Here is a 15332-nt window from a genome sequence, read left to right as displayed (position 1 = left end):
AGATCAGCCATGATCTTATTGAATGGCAGAGCAGGCCCGAGGGGCCGTATGGCCTACTCCTGCTCCTATTTCTTATGTTCTTATGAAAGAGCAGGGCAGTGGGACTAATTGCATCGCTCTTTCAGAGAGCCGGCACCAGCACGATGGGCCGAAAGGCATCCTACTGTGCTCTATGATTCTATAACATCAGCTTCTCTCTGCTCACGGGTACTGAGAGAACAGGGAATAATCTTTAAATCCAGCCGAGTTATTGGGGTTTTAACATTAATATGCCCCAGTTGCCTGAATTAACACGTTTCAGTCCTGGATGTGATTAAAGGCATCGGAAACAGTGGAATCGACCCACCGCAGTCACACTGTGGACACTCTGGTGTGTCAGCGGGTGGGATATACCAGGGAATCCCTTTCCAGACACTGAGGTTGACTCTAATGATCGGGAGTCCTAGGGTTTCGGATACCAGATAATCAAGCTCAGAAGAACACAAATTGTCTCTCCAGACTTTATTAAGAGCGCTGCATAACACAGATCGGGTGATAATTCCCTCAATCTGGAGAATAGAAGTACAGTGGATTCACGCGCGATCTTCTCGAGTCTGTTCCAACTGACAACGGCTTAAGTGGCCTGTTCTTATACACAAGCTTGGTTACCGCTCAGGAAATGGGATTGTTTGGACCCGTCTGTTGACCGCCTCCTGAACTCCTGCTAATTCAGTGAATATAGTCCATCTGTGACCAGACTATAACCACAAGCCCGTCCAGTTATCACACCTATACGGTCCGTGAGGTTATTATTTGATTCACACCCAGACGTTGTGCCTTCACTTGTCTGGCACTTCATCCCATAACACGGGTACAGGGGCTCAGTAATGTTTCATTCATCAGAAAAAGACAAAGTACAACAACATCCTGGTCAGATTAACAGAATCTCATCATATTTATGGGGCCATAAATATAAAAGTCACCAATAAATCCAGGAGGGAATTCAGGAGAAACTTTTTTACCCAGAGAATGGTGAGAATGGGGAACTCGCTACCACAGGGAGTGGTTGAGGCCAATGGTATAGATGTATTTAAGGAGAAGCCAGATAAACATAGGAGGCTCGCGTGGAGCATAAACCCTGGCATGGACCAGTTGGGCCGAATGGCCTGTTTCTGTGCTGTACATTCGATGTAATAACATGAACAGTCCACCGGCGTGCTCGAGGCCTTCCGTGACCGGTGGGTACCGGAGGGACTGGCGTGTATCATCACCACCGAAAATAGAATTTTAATTTAATTTAAGTTTCCTTTAAACTTTTTTTGTTATGTTACAGGTTTTATTGGTTGTGATGGTTGACTTTTAATAGGCAATTGCCTGTGATAAGGAGAAAAACAAAAATAACATTAACAGTCAAATCAAGGGAATCATCAGCACAACAGATTGAAAGATTACACAGCAGTACAAGAATTTATAAAACATTCATCCATTCCACGTTCATGTCACCCCAGCTGTCTGCAGGGCCCTGCGCTACAGAACAGTGTGAACTCGCTGGTGTCTCAGCAGGTCATTGGAGCTTTTAAAGCTCTTCCCACAGTCAGAACATGTAAACGCTCTCATCAGTGTGAACAAGCTGGTGTGCCAGCAGGTTGGTGGACTGCAAGAATCCCTTCCCACACACAGAGCAGGGAAATGGCCTCTCCCCAGTGTGAACTTGCTGGTGTCTGGTCAGAGCCCTGGAGCGTTTAAAACTCTTACCACAGTCAGAACATGTAAACGGTCTCTGATCTGTGTGAACAAGCTGGTGTTGCTTCAGGTCCCGGGAGTATTTAAAGCTCTTCCCACAGTCAGAACATGTAAACGGCCTCTCATCAGTGTGAACAAGCTGGTGTGTAGTCAGAGCCCCGGATCTTTTAAAGCTCTTCCCACAGTCAGAACATTTAAAGGGTCTCTCATCAGTGTGAACAAGCTGGTGTGTCAGCAAGTTAGATGAATCAGTGAATCCCTTCCCACACACAGAGCAGGGAAATGGCCTCTCCCCAGTGTGAACTCGCTGGTGTTTGGTCAGAGCCCCGGAGCTTTTAAAACTCTTCCCACAGTCAGAACATGTAAACGGTCTCTCATCGGTGTGAACAAGCTGGTGATCCTTCAGATCCCTGGGGCATTTAAAGCTCTTCCCACAGTCAGAACATTTAAATGGTTTCTCATCAGTGTGAACAAGCTGGTGTGTCAGCAGGGTAGATGAATCAGTGAATCCCTTCCCACACACAGAGCAAGGAAATGGCCTCTCCCCGGTGTGAACTCGCTGGTGACTGGTCAGAACCCTGGAGCTTTTAAAACTCTTCCCACAGTTGGAACATGTAAACGGTCTTTCATCAGTGTGGACAAGCTGGTGTTCCTTCAGATCCCTGGAGAATTTGAAGCTCTTCCCACAGTCGGAACATTGAAACGGTCTCTCATCAGTGTGAACTCTCTGGTGTCTCAGCAGGTGGGATGTGCAAGTGAATCCCTTCCCACACACGGAGCAGGTGAACGGACTGTCCCCAGGGTGACTGTGCGGATGAACGTCTGATGTAGACGGGGAACTGAATCCCTTCCCGCTGTCCCCACCTTTACCCGGTTTCTCCCCGGTGTGACGGAGCACGTGTCTCGCCAGGTCAGGCGATCGGCTGAATCCGAGTCCACACATGGAACACGTGTGCGGTTTGTCTGCGCTGCGATCGCTGCTCTCTCCTTCCATGTGCAAAGGCCGATGATATTCAGGTCCTGATGAATTGAGCGACTCTGTCAGATCCTGACGTGATGTTTGGTCTGAGCTTCCTGTCTGTAAATGCTCCATTTCTAAAACCCTGTAAAAGGAGTGTAGAAAGGGGTAAGAGGGAAAATGTTGTCTCATGTCCCCCTTTCCCAGCCCAGGGGCAGTGAAGCGGATTTTCAGGCCCCAGCTGCTGCACAGGTTGGTTGAAAGGATCAACAGTAATGGCGGCTGCAATTCCCACAAGCCCCCGCGCTCCAGAAAGTGCTCCAGCCACCGCGCTGAGTTGTGGCTGACACCACGCAGCGCCCCCATGGCCCCGCCCTCTCCTGCTCCACAGGCGCCCGGCCCGCACCGCGCATGCTCAGCACACACCCTGGGCCCCTGTCAATCATCCTCCCCCGCGCCTGCGCGCTGGGCCCGAGCTCCAGGCTGCCGCACGGGGCTTTATTTGTAAAGTCGGTGTTGGTGAAGAGCCACGATCAGTGAGGGAAACATAGAAGATAGGAGCAGGAGTAGGTCATTCGGCCCCTCGAGCCTGCTCCGCCATTCAATGCGATCATGGCTGATCATCCAAATTCAGTAACCTGTCCCTGCTTTCTCCCCATATCCCTTTAGCCTTAAGAAATATATCCAACTCCTTCTTGAATATATTTAATGAATTGGCCTCTACTGCCTTCTGTGGTAGAGAATTCCACAGGTTCACCACTCTCTGGGTGAAGAAATTCCTCCTCATCTCTGTCCTAAATGGCCTACCCCTTATCCTTAGACTGTGACCCCTGGTTCTGGACTCCCCGCCATCGGGAACATCCTTCCTGCATCTAGTCTGTCCAGTCCTGTTAGAATTTTATAAGTTTCAATGAGATCCCCTCTCATTCTTCTAAACTCCAGCGAGTATAAGCCCAATCGACCCAATCTCTCCTCATATGTCAGTGCCTCTCTCTTTCTCTTTCATGTAAGAGCAGGGAGGTTCTGCTTGAACTGTACAAAACACCAGTTAGGCCACCGGCTAGAGTGCTGCATGCAGTTCTGGTCGCCCCATTGCAGGAAAGATGTGACTGCTCGAGAGGGGAGATTTACGAGGATGTTGCCAGGACTAGAGAATTTTAGCTACCAGGAAAGATTGGAGAGGCTGGGGTTGTTTTCTTTGGAACAGAGGAGGCTGAGGGGAGACCTGATTGAGGTGTATAACATTATGAGGGGCAGAGAGAGAGTGGATACAAAGGACGTATTTCCCTTAGCAGACAGATCAATAACCAGGGGGCATAGATTTAAAGTAATTGGTCGGAGGTTTAGAGGGGCGTTGAGGGGAACTTTCTTCACCCAGAGGGTGGTGGGGGTCTGGAACTCACTGCCATAATGGGTGGTAGAGGCAGAAACTCTCATCACATTTAAAAAGTACTTGAAGTGCCGTAACCTACAAGGCTACGGACCAAGTGCTGGAAAGTGGGATTAGGGTGGAGAGCTCTTGGTCAGCCGGCACGGACAAGATGGGCAGAATGGCCTCCTTCTGTGCTGTAAATTTCTATAATTCTATGAATTGTAGTTAAAGGGACAGACACCCCACAAACTCTGTTCCCTAGCCACTGACTCCATCCCTCTCCCTAACATTTGTCTGAGGCTGAACATAGAAACATAGAAGATAGGAGCATTCGGCCCCTCGAGCCTGCTCCGCCATTTAATGCGATCATGGCTGATCATCCAAATTCAGTACTCTGTCCCTGCCTTCTCCCCATATCCCTTGATCCCTTTAGCCTTAAGAAATATATCTAACTCCTTCTTGAATATATTGAATGAATTGGCCTCTACTGCCTTCTGTGGTAGAGAATTCCACAGGTTCACCACTCTCTGGGTGAAGAAATTCCTCCTCATCTCTGTCCTAAATGGCTTACCCCTTATCCTTAGACTGTGACCCCTGGTTCTGGACTCCCCGGCCATCGGGAACATCCTTCCTGCATCTAGTCTGTGTAGTCCTGTTAGAATTTTATAAGTTTCAATGAGATCCCCTCTCATTCTTCTAAACTCCAGCAAGTACAAGCCCAATCGACCCAATCTCTCCTCATACATCATTCCTGCCATCCCAGGTATCAGCCTGGTGAATCTTCGCTGCACTCCTTCCATGGCAAGAACATCCTTCCTCAGATAAGGCGACCAAAATTGCACACACTACTCAAGATGTGGTCTCACCAAGGCCCTGTACAACTGCAGCAAGACATCCTTGTTCCTGTACTCAAAACCTCTCGCTACGAAGGCCAACATACTATTTGCCTTCTGAACCGCCTGCTGCACCTGCATGCTTACCTTCAGCGACTGGTGCACAAGGACACCCAGGTTTCGTTGCACTTCCCCTTCTCCCAATCTATTGCCATTCAGATAATAATCTGCCTTCCTGTTTTTGACACCAAAGTGGATAACCTCGCATTTACCCATGTTATATTGCATCTGCCATGCTTCTGCCCAATCACCCAACCTGTCCAAATCATACTGGAGTTTCTCGGCATCCTCCTCACAGCACACACGCCCACCCAGCTTTGTGTCGTCTGCAAACTTGGAGATATTACATCTAGTTCCCTCATCCAGATCATTAATATATATTGTGAATAGCTGGGGTCCAAGGACCGATCCCTGCGGTACCCCACTAGTCACTGCCTGCCACTCGGAAAAAGACCCATTTATTCCAACTCTTGGCTTTCTGTCTGCCAACCAGTTCTCTATCCAAGTCAGTACCTTGCCCCCAATCCCATGTGTCTTAACTTTACACGCTGTCGAACGCCTTTTGGAAATCCATCTACACCACGTTAACTGCATTGCCCTCATCAACCCTCTCTGTTACCTCATCAAAAACCTCAATCAGAATCAGAGCGGCCGGGCCCGGCGGACGTGCGGCCAGAGCCCCGGCACCAGGAAACCCAGGGTGCAGCGCCTCCCCCAACCGAGCCGTCGCTTCCCGGTTTCTTCAGCCGGTTCCACTGAGTCAGACTCAGGACAAAGGACAGGAGCCAGGCTCCCAGAATGGCCCACGGCCCCGGGGAGCATGCGCACTCTCAGCAGGTAAATCAGCGCGTTGGATAGAGCAGTTTCTGGGGCGCGGGGAATTGTGGGTGCTGCGGCCGCCATTAGTCAGCGGCTGTCGGTAAGAGTTTTATTGCAGGTGACGGAAGTCGGTCCCTGGCCACCTGTGTAGGTCTTTTTGTTGCAGCAGTTTGAGCTGGAATGGAGATGGAGGAGAAGCTGCTGGGTTTTCGATGGAATCTGGAACAGTACCCATGAATTGGAGGGTTGCTAATGTTACCCCACTATTCAAAAAAGGTGGTAGAGAGAAAACGGGGAATTACAGACCAGTAAGCCTGACATCGGTAGTGGGGAAACTGCTAGAGTCCATTATAAAAGATGTAATAGCAGAGCACTTGGAAAACAGTGACAGGATCGGACAAAGTCAACATGGATTTACAAAAGGTAAATCGTGCTTGACTAATCTACTGGAATTTTTTGAGGATGTAACGAGTAAAATAGATAAGGGCGAACCAGTGGATGTGGTGTATTTGGACTTTTAGAAGGCTTTCGATAAGGTCTCGCATAAGAGATTAGCGTGTAAAGTTAAGGCACATGGGATTGGGGGGCAAGGTATTGACTTGGACAGAGAACTGGTTGGCAGACAGGAAGCAAAGAGTTGGAATAAACGGGTCTTTTTCCAAGTGGCGGGCAGTGACTAGTGGGGTACCGCAGGGATCGGTCCTTGGACCCCAGCTATTCACAATATATATTAATGATCTAGACAAGGGAACTAGATGTAATATCTCCAAATTTGCAGACGACACAAAGCTGGGTGGGCGTGTGTGCTGTGAGGAGGATGCCGAGAAACTACAGGATGATTTGGACTAGCCGGTGGCCCAACTGGTGTTTTGTACAGTTGAAGCAGAACCTCCCTGCTCTGACATGATACAGAGAGAGGCACTGCCCCTTTAAATACCTGGGGGGCACCCATTCCCCTTTAAATGGCCAAGCATTTTTTTTTGTTGAAAAGGGGCCGCAGTCCCCTTTGACTCACCACCCCCCCCCACCCCCACCCACCACCCCCACCCACCCTCTCACCCACCACAAATACTCACAAGAGAGAGAGAGAGGAGGAAGAATGCTGGTCTTTGTCCCTTTAAAAGTGGCTGCCCACCAAAATGTTCACAGCACCAGGGCTCTTTGTTCTGGATAAAAGTCGAAAAGAGAAAAGGTTCACTTATTTTTCAATGAATGCAGTTGATGAATAGCCTTGCAATAAAGGTAATGCAAAGGAATAAACACTCACAAGCTGGTTTTTTTCCACCCCCTCCTCTTCCCTTTAACAGCTCCTGCAGACAATGAAAGCAGGAAAGCGGCCTGCAGCCCACCGAGGTCCCGCGCCGCCATTGGTTGGAGGACCGTCAGCCCGCCCGGTCCTCCCAGCGTTTTCCGCGCTCCTGATTGGCGGGCGGCTCCCGTCAATCACCCCTCCCTCCGATTACGCGGTGACGCCAGCACGCAACGCCCAGGGGTCGGTTGGATCGGCGCACGCCACCGCAAGGTAAAAAAAAGACACCTCACACAAATGAGGAAAAGCAAGAATAATAATAATCGCACTTTAGAGGGGAGGAGGTTGGGGGAATTAATGAGTGTTTTCAATTTGTTTCGCAAAAAAAAATATTTGAAAAGCTTCCCAACGGTGCGAGGCGGGCTGCGCATGCGCTCCAGCCAGCCTTTGACTCCCCACGTGGGCCCGGGGGCCGGACACGCCCACTTGCCTTCCCCTGCACCAATCACAGCGCGGGCAGGCGCTTCTATCAATCGCCACCTGTCAATCACCCTCCCTTCCCCCTCGTGGTGTCGATTGACAGCGGTGTCAGCCAATGACGTGCAGGAAGGGCTTCCTAGCAGCAGACGGAAGGCCGGGCCCGGGGAAGAGGCGGAATCAGCGGCCGGGGTAAAGTAAAGTGTTGGGGAATCGATTTAAATCGAGATGAGGGGGTAGCGGAGAGCGAGATTATAAAGTAAAATACGAGAAAAACCAAACCTGAGAGTCGGGCGGGCGGGACCTCCGCGGACACCGAACGGAGCGGATTGAGTTGCGCGGAGTGAGCCGGAGCAATGTGATTCTGACTGACGGGAGCGCTGACCAATAGGAAGAGGGTTCAGATGGAAGGACTGAACTGGGCGGCCTGGTCCGCCAACCAATGGCGGCGCGGCAAGGGGGCGGGACCTTCCTCCCCCGGCGCTGAGGCTGAGGCCCGATTGTGACGTCTTCATAGGAAGAGGCCTGTCAGGTGGATGGAGGCCGGCCCGGGCCTGTGACTGACGGGAGCTCTGACCAATAGGAAGAGGGCTGAACTGGGAGGACTGAACTGGGCGGCGTGGTCCTCCGACCAATGGCGGCGCGGCAAGGGGGCGGGGCGGGGCGTCCTCTCTCAGCTCAGGTGCGCTGGGGGCGATTGTGACGCGCTGTCCCCAGGTGAGAGCAGCTCAGTCAGCACAGAGCTGGGGCTGGAATCTGGGAGAGGGGCCGCAGGCAGCGGGCCTGGCAAAGGGGCGCAAGCTTCACAATACAAGCTGCTTTCAAATGTACAATTGTTTCCGACACACAGCCTTGGTCACTCTGCAAAAAAACTGTTTAACAATTCATCATAACTCCCCTGCTTTAGGAGAGGCGTAGAGTGCAAAAAGCAAGGAAGTTATGATGAAACTGTGTAAAAGACTGGAGTCAGCTGTGGCTCAGTGGATAGCAGAGTCAGATGGTTGTGGGTTCATATCCCGCTCCAGGGACTTGAGCATATAAAGCGAGGCTGACACTCCAGTGCGGTGCTGAGGGAGCGCCGCACTGTCGGAGGGGCAGTACTGAGGGAGTGCCGCAGTGTCGGAGGGGCAGTGGGAGCACCGCACTGTCGGAGGGGCAGTACTGAGGGAGCTCCGCACTGTCGGAGGGGCGGTACTGAGGGAGCGCCGCACTGTAGGAGGGGCGGTACTGAGGGAGCGCCGCACTGTCGGAGGGGCAGTACTGAGGGAGCGCTGCACTGTCGGAGGGGCAGTACTGATGGAGCGCCGCACTGTCGGAGGGGCAGTACTGAGGGAGCGCTGCACCGTCGGAGGGGCAGTACTGAGGGAGCGCCGCCCTGTCGGAGGGGCAGTGCTGAGGGAGCGCCGCACTGTCGGAGGGGCAGTGCTGAGGGAGCGCCGCTGTCGGAGGGGCAGTGCTGAGGGAGTGCCGCAGTGTCGGAGGGGCAGTGGGAGCACCGCACTGTCGGAGGGGCAGTACTGAGGGAGTGTCGGAGGGGCAGTGGGAGCACCGCACTGTCGGAGGGGCAGTACTGAGGGAGCTCCGCACTGTCGGAGGGGCGGTACTGAGGGAGCGCCGCACTGTAGGAGGGGCGGTACTGAGGGAGCGCTGCACTGTCGGAGGGGCAGTACTGAGGGAGCGCCGCACTGTCGGAGGGGCAGTACTGAGGGAGCGCCGCACTGTCGGAGGGGCAGGGCTGAGGGAGAGCCGCACTGTCGGAGGGGCAGTGCTGAGGGAGAGCTGCACTGCCGGAGGGGCAGTGCTGAGGGAGAGCTGCACTGTCGGAGGGGCAGTGCTGAGGGAGAGCCGCACTGTCGGAGGGGCAGTGCTGAGGGAGAGCCGCACTGTCGGAGGGGCAGTGCTGAGGGAGCGCTGCACTGTCGGAGGGGGAATACTGAGGGAGCGCCGTACTGTCGGAGGGGCAGTACTGAGGGAGCGCCGCACTGTCGGAGGGGCAGTACTGAGGGAGCGCTGCACTGTCGGAGGGGCAGTACTGAGGGAGCGCCGCACTGTCGGAGGGGCAGTACTGAGGGAGCGCTGCACTGTCGGAGGGGCAGTGCTGAGGGAGCGCCGCACTGTCGGAGGGGCAGTGCTGAGGGAGCACCGCACTGTCGGGGGGGCAGTACCGAGGGAGCACCGCACTGTCGGGGGGGCAGTACCGAGGGAGCGCCGCACTGTCGGAGGGGCAGTACTGAGGGAGCGCCGCACTGTCGGAGGGGCAGTACTGAGGGAGCGCCGCACTGTTGGAGGGTCAGTACTGAGGGAGATGTGCACTGTCGGAGGGGCAGTACTGAGGGAGCACTGCACTGTCGGAGGGGCAGTACTGAGGGAGCACTGCACTGTCGGCGAGGCAGTACTGAGGGAGCGCCGCACTGTCGGAGGGGCAGTACTGAGGGAGCGCTGCACTGTCGGAGGGGCGGTACTGAGGGAGCGCTGCACTGTCGGAGGGGCAGTACTGAGGGAGCGCCGCACTGTCGGAGGGGCAGTACTGAGGGAGATGTGCACTGTCGGAGGGGCAGTACTGAGGGAGCACTGCACTGTCGGCGAGGCAGTACTGAGGGAGCGCCGCACTGTCGGAGGGGCAGTACTGAGGGAGCGCCGCACTGTCGGAGGGGCAGTACTGAGGGAGCGCCGCACTGTCGGAGAGGCAGTACTGAGGGAGCGCTGCACTGTCGGAGGGGCGGTACTGAGGGAGCGCTGCACTGTCGGAGGGGCAGTACTGAGGGAGCGCCGCACTGTCGGAGGGGCAGTACTGAGGGAGATGTGCACTGTCGGAGGGGCAGTACTGAGGGAGCGCCGCACTGTCGGAGGGGCAGTACTGCGGGAGTGCCGCACTGTTGGAGGGGCAGTAATGAAGGAGCGCTGCAGTGTTGGAGGTGCCGTTCTACGGATGAGATGTTAAACCGAGGCCCCCATCTGCCCCCTCAGGTGGACATAAAAGATCCCGTGGTGCTATTTCGAAGAAGTTATCCCTGGTGTTTTGAGCCCAATATTTATCTCTCAATCAACATGACAAAAAAACAGATTATCTGGTCATTATCACATTGCTGTTTGTGGGAGCTTGCTGTGCGCAAATTGACTGCCGCGTTTCCCACATTACAACAGTGACTACACTTCAAAAGTACTTAATTGGCTGTAAAGCGCTTTGGGACGTCCGTTGGTTGTGAAAGGCAGTTAAGAAGGCAAATGGTATGCTGGCCTTCATTACAAGAGGATTTGAGTACAGGAGTAAAGAAGTCTTACTCCAATTATATCTTCTTCTTTCTTCTTAGGCAGTCCCTCGGAACCGAGGATGACTTGCTTCCACATTAAAAATGAGTTCTCAGGTGTAAGGGTAAACCAGGAGAGCTTCTTCTCCCCGAGACGGACCCTCTGATATAAAGGGTCGACTGGATCCATGTTTATCTGTAATTTAAACAGAGGTCTGGTCGTCTTCCGAGCTCTTTCCCCTAGAGGAGAGGGTAGAATGGGGGTCTTTAGTGTTAAATGGTTTCACCTGGGTCCATTGCTTCCATCGCATACCGATCGGTTCCTGTAGACAAACACACGTATCACTTGTCATTAATACAGTACATGGCCCCATCCAACGGGCCCCATTCCCTTTCTTCCGATAACTTGCGTCATTACTTGTTGACCTATTCTGGACAACTCGTCTGGTTTAAGTCCAGCATTCTGCCTTTCTAGATCTTTAATCTGTTGTTGGTTCCTTATTACTTTATTTAGTGCTTGTACCTCCTGATTTAGTTGTACTAAGTATCGCCTTACTCTATCTTGCACTGGTCCTGGTCTTAAACACATACTTTGGTTCTGCCTTCACAAAGGAGGACACAAATAACCTCCCAGAGATGTCGGGGAACATAGGGTCTAATGAAAGGGAGGAACTGAAAGAAATCAATATTTGTAGGGAAATGGTGTTCGGGAAATTGATGGGATTGAAGGCCGATAAATTCCCAGGGCCTGACAATCTACATCCTAGGGTACGTAAGGAAGTGGCCCTAGAAATAGTAGATGCATTGCTGGTCATCTTCCAACATTCGATGGAATCTGGAACAGTACCCATGGATTGGAGGGTAGCTAATTTTACCCCACTATTCAAAAAAGGTGCTCGAGAGAAAATGGGGAATTACAGACCGGTAAGCCTGACATCGGTAGTGGGGAAAATTCTAGAGTCCATTATAAAGGATATAATAACAGAGCACTTGGAAAAAAGTGACCGGATCGGACAAAGTCAATATGGATTTACAAAAGGTAAATCATGCTTGACTAATCTACTGAAATTTTTTGAGGATGTAACTGGTAAAATAGATGAGGGAGAACCAGTGGATGTGGTGTATTTGGACTTTCAAAAGGCTACTGATAAGGTCCCGCATAAGAGATTAGCGTGTAAAGTTAAGGCACATGGGATTGGGGGCAAGGTATTGACTTGGATAGAGAACTGGTTGGCAGACAGGAAGCAAAGAGTTGGAATAAACGGCTCCTTTTCCGAGTGGCAGGCAGTGACTAGTGGGGTACCGCAGGGATCGTTCCTTGGACCCCAGCTATTCACAATATATATTAATGATCTAGACGAGGGAATTGATGTAATATCTCCAAGTTTGCAGACGACACAAAGCTGGGTGGGCGTGTGTGCTGTGAGGAGGATGCTGAGAAAATGATTTGGACAGGTTGGGTGATTGGGCAGAAGTATGGCAGATGCAATATAACGTGGATAAATGCGAGGTTATCCACTTTGGTGTCAACACCAGGAAGGCAAATTATTATCTGAATGGCAATAGATTGGGAGAAGGGGAAGTGCAACGAGAACTGGGCGACCTTGTGCACCAGTCGCTGAAGGTAAGCATGCAGGTGCAGCAGGCGGTTAAGAAGGCAAATGGTATGTTGGCCTTCGTAGCGAGAGGGTTTGAGTACAAGAACAAGGATGTCTCAATGCAGTTGTACAGGGCCTTGGTGAGACCACACCTTGAGTATTGTGTGCAGTTTTGGTCGTCTTATCTGAGGAAGGAAGTTCTTGCCATGGAGGGAGTGCAGCGAAGATTCACCAGACTGATACCTGGGATGGCAGGAATGACGTATGAGGAGAGATTGGGTCGATTGGGCTTATACTCGCTGGAGTTTAGAAGAATGAGAGGGGATCTCATTGAAACTTATAAAAATTCTAACAGGACTGGACAGACTGGATGCAGGAAGGATGTTCCCGATGGCGGGGGAGTCCAGAACCAGGGGTCACAGTCTAAGGATAAGGGGTAAGCCATTTAGGACAGAGATGAGGAGGAATTTCTTCACCCAGAGAGTGGTGAACCTGTGGAATTCTCTACCACAGAAGGCAGTTGAGGCCAATTCATTAAATATATTCAAGAAGGAGTTGGATATATTTCTTAAGGCTAATGGGATCAAGGGGTATGGGGAGAAGGCAGGGACAGGGTACTGAGTTTGGATGATCAGCCGTGATCTCATTGAATGGCGGAGCAGGCTCGAGGGGACGAATGGCCGATTCCTGCCCCTATCTTCTATGTTTTTATGCAGTGGAGGATCCACCATCCGTGGTTAACTAAAAAAGTTAAAGTTAGTATTAAACTTAAAGAAAAAGCATATAATTGCGCAAAGATGGCTGGCAAGTCAGAAGATTGGACAGAATATAAAAAACAGCAAAGAATGACTAAAAGATTAATGAGAGAAAAATTAGACTGCGAGAGAAAGCTAGCTAGAAATATAAACACAGATAGTAAGAGTATCTATAGATATTTAAAAAAGAAAAGAGTTAACAAAGTGAGCGTTGGTCCTATAGAAAGTGAGTCTGGGGAATTAATAATGGAAAATAAGGAGATGGCAGTTGAATTGAACAGGTATTTTGCATCGGTCTTCACTATAGAGGATTCAAGTAACATCCCAGAAATAGCTGTAAATCAGGAAATGGAAGGGAGGGAGGAACTCAAGAAAATTACAATCACCAGGGAAGTGGTACTGAGCAAATTGTTGGAGCTGTGGGCTGACAAGTCCCCGGGTCCTGATGGACTTCATCCTAGGGTCTTAAAAGAAGTGGCTAGTGAGATAGTTGATGCGTTGGTTTTAATTTTCCCAAATTCCCTAGATTCGGGGAAGGTTCCATTAGATTGGAAAATAGTGAATGTAACTCCTTTATTCAAAAAGGGAGGGAGACAGAAAGCAGGAAACTACAGGCCAGTTAGCTTAACATCTGTCATTGGGAAGATGTTAGAAGCTATTATTAAAGACGTTATAGCAGGGCACTTGGAAAAGTTCAAGGTAATCAGGCAGAGTCAACATGGTTTTGTGAAAGGGAAATCATGTTTAACCAATTTATTGGAGTTCTTTGAGGAAGTAACATGTGCTGTGGATAAAGGGGAACCGGTGGATGTACTGTACTTAGATTTCCAGAAGGCATTTGATAAGGTGCCACATCAAAGGTTATTGCGGAAAATAAAAGCTCATGGTGTAGGGAGTAACATGTTGGCATGGATAGAAGATTGGCTAGCTAATAGGAAACAGAGAGTAGGCATAAATGGGTCATTTTCTGGTTGGCAAGATGTAACGAGTGGTGTGCCACAGGGATCAGTGCTGGGACCTCAACTTTTTACAATTTATATAAATGACTTGGATGAAGGGACCGAAGGCATGGTTGCTAAATTTGCTGATGACACAAAGATAGGTAGGAAAGTAAATTGTGAAGAGGACATAAGGAGGCTACAAAGGGATATAGATAAGTTAAGTGAGTGGGCAAAGATCTGGCAAATGGAGCATAATGTGGGAAAATGTGAAGTTGTCCATTTTGGCAGGAAGGATAAAAAAGAAGCATATTATCTAAATGGTGAGAGATTGCAGAGCTCTGAGATGCAGAGGGATCTGGGTGTCCTAATGCGTGAATCGCAAAGGGTTAGTATTCAGGTACAACAAGTAATCAGGAAAGCTAAGAATGTTGTTGTTTATTGCGAGGGAAACTGAATACAAAGGTAGGGAGGTTATGCTTCAGTTATACAGGGCATTGGTGAGACCACATCTGGAGCACTGTGTACAGTATTGGTCTCCTTATTTAAGGAAGGATGTAAATGCATTGGAAGCAGTTCAGAGAAGGTTTACTAGACTAATACCTGGAATGGGCGGGTTGTCTTATGAGGAAAGGTTGGTCAGGCTAGGCTTGTATCCGCTGGAGTTTAGAAGAGTAAGAGGTGACTTGATTGAAACATATAAGATCCTGAGGGGTCTGGACAGGGTGGATGTGGAGAGGATGTTTCCTCTTGTGGGAGAATCTAGAACTAGGGGTCACTGTTTAAAAATAAGGGGTCGCCCATTTAAGACAGAGATGAGGACATTTTTTCTCAGAGGGTCGTGAGACTTTGGAACTCTCTTCCTCAGAGGGCGGTGGAAGCAGAGTCTTTGAATATTTTTAAGGCAGAGGTAGATAGATTCTTGATAAGGAAGGGGGTGAAAGGTTATCGGGGGTAGGTGGGAATGTGGAGTAATCAGATCAGCCATGATCTTATTGAATGGTGGAGCAGGCTCGAGGGGCCGAGTGGCCGACTCCTGCTCCTAATTCGTATGTTCATATGTAACCCGTGCAGCAGCTGGGGCCTGAAAATCAGCTTCACTGCCCCTGGGCTGGGAAAGGGGGACATGAGGTAACATTCTCCCTCTTACCCCTTTCTACACTCCTTTTACAGGGTTTTAGAAGTGGAGCATTTACAGACAGGAAGCTGAGACCGAACATCACGTCAAGAACAGACAGAGTCGCTCGATTCATCAGGACCTGATTCAGTCGGTCCTCCAATCTGCTGGTACACCAGCGAGTTC

Source organism: Somniosus microcephalus, unplaced genomic scaffold (assembly GCF_052327205.1).
Source record: "Somniosus microcephalus isolate GS21.2 unplaced genomic scaffold, FLI_Smic_1.0 scaffold144, whole genome shotgun sequence".
In the NCBI taxonomy this organism is placed as follows: Eukaryota; Metazoa; Chordata; class Chondrichthyes; order Squaliformes; family Somniosidae; genus Somniosus; species Somniosus microcephalus.
This window is presented reverse-complemented; position numbering follows the sequence as displayed.